Genomic DNA, 2,105 nt, shown 5'->3' with positions numbered 1-2,105 from the left:
AGAAACGAGCCCGGTTTGACGAGCCCGTGTCCAGCCGCTGGGCAGCCCGGCGTGCTGCTGCCGGGCTCGCGGCATCGCCCCTGGGGTTTTCTCTGCTCCTCCAGCGCGGGCGATGCTGCCGAGGCTGAAGCCTGGGCGGGCTGGGCCTCGCGGGAGCCCGTCGCCTCTGGCGGAGGGGGCGGCCGAGCCCCCCAGGCAGGGCGCTGCCTGGATGCTCTGGCTGTAGGACGCTGGTTTGGAGGGCTGGATGGGACGGAAAGGAAGCGCCGGTGACCTGGAGAGGCGCGTGGCCGGGGTTATCCCGCCAGGACAAGGGCTCCTGCTGCGCTCCGGTGGCCCGGACGCCCCACGGGAGCGGGATTTGCTGCAGACGGACAGAGCGGGGCCGTGGGGGGGAGGGTGKCACCCTGTTACGTCCGTATGGCTCGGCCCGGAGACCTCGAGGCTCTGCGAAGCGCGGAGGCGCAGAAAGCTCCCCCCCCCCCGGGTTTTTCTCCCGCAGCAGCGGTCGAGCAGAAATGCCGATGCGACGTGATCTCGTACCTCTCAGCTCCCGTCTGACCCCAGAGGCCGGCAGAGCAAACCCCAGGGATTAGGCTGATGGATGTAGGTTGTCGGTTTAGGCTGTGGGATGGGGGGTGCGGGAGGGACGCGGCCCCTCGCTTCTTCCCCGTCGGATCCTCCCCCTTCCCGCAGCGCTGGGTGAGGGGCTCCCTAATTACGCGGCCGGCTTATTTCCAGTTTAATGCTGGCGCTTATTTGATCCTGCTAAGCTGCTTATTTGTTTGTATTTATGCCGCGGTGATCCGTAATTGAAACCCCTTCCCCRGGCAAAGGGGTGGGAGTCCCCGTCCCGTCCGCTCCGGAGAAAGCCGTGCGAGTAAAAGCAAAGGCCCTTCGGCCAGCGGGGCCCTGGGCTCCTTCGGGTAACCTCGCGGCGGGCAGCGGAGCGAGCGGAGGCTCCGAGAGGAGCCGCGTTTTCAGCTGCCGACGACTGGCGCTGGTTAATTAAAGCCTCGCAAGTCGGGGCSTGCGGGGCCGCCGGGCTCCGCGAGCTCCTCGCCGGGAGCCGACGCGGCTCCGGCTTGCGCAGGGTTCGGCTCCCAGCGGCAGGGCGGGGAGGCGAGGAGGAGGAGGAGGAGAGGGAGGAGGAGACGCTCCGGTTTTGCCCAGGGACTGGAGGAAACGATAACTAGCCGCCGAAGCGTGCGAGGGTTTAGGGAGGGAGGACGGAGAGCGCTTGCATGAGGTGGGTCGCGTCTGGCTCTGCTCCGTCCCGGGTCTGGGAGCGGGCGCGGGGGCACGTGCGCCGCGGGGCCGGCGGCCCTGTCCTCGCCTCTGAACGACGCCGAGTAATTTTAATGCGACGCAGCCAACCYGCGAGCGCTGCTCCGACCGCGGCGCGGGGCTCGCCGGAGCTGCGTGCCGGCCGGGAAGGGCTTATCCCCCCCCCCCAATTCCCGGAGCCCTCCCTCCACGCCGCGGGGCCAGCGCAGGGGTGAGCCGGCGGCCGGAGCGCGGCTTCGTGGCTGCCGCAGGTTGGGGCCGGCTGATGCAACGAGGCGCTTCGGGCCGCGGCCGGCGGGGTCCGGCCGATCCGGACGGGGCGGCCGGCGCGCTCCCGGCAGCCGGGCCGGCGGGAAAGCTTGGACGAGGAAGCCAACGCGGGCCTGGACCTGGCAGCTCCTGCCCCACGGGGAGGAGCCGGGGGAGCCTCCGAGGACCCTGGAGAAACGATTCCCTGCCCGCGTTCCCAAACGGGTCGGACTAAAGGGAGAGGCACGCGCTGAACGGAGGCGAAGGGGAGCGCCGCCGGGCCGGGCCGGGCCGGGCCGGGCCGGGCCGCCTGGGTCTCCCGGTCGCGAGCAGGTGGCTCTGCCCGTGGCCGCTCGGCGCCCCCCGGTCCTTGCAAGGGTTTTCCGCCCTCCCGAGGCTCGCTGGGCCCCAGGTCGCTCGTGCGGGGACGGACCGAGCTGGTGGCGGCCGCGCCGTCGAGGGGCCGCGGGAGGGGGCCGCCCGCCTCCCCCCGCGGGCCCGGCGCGGCTGCGGCCCCGCTCGGCTCCAGGCGCTTCTTCGCTCCCGGGGGGCTCAAGAAGCGGGTCCGC

The sequence above is a fragment of the Rhea americana genome, unplaced genomic scaffold, assembly GCF_003343005.1.
Source record: "Rhea americana isolate MKP2758 unplaced genomic scaffold, rheAme1 scaffold_104, whole genome shotgun sequence".
NCBI classification, from domain to species: domain Eukaryota; kingdom Metazoa; phylum Chordata; class Aves; order Rheiformes; family Rheidae; genus Rhea; species Rhea americana.
Note: the sequence above shows the minus strand (reverse complement) of the source record.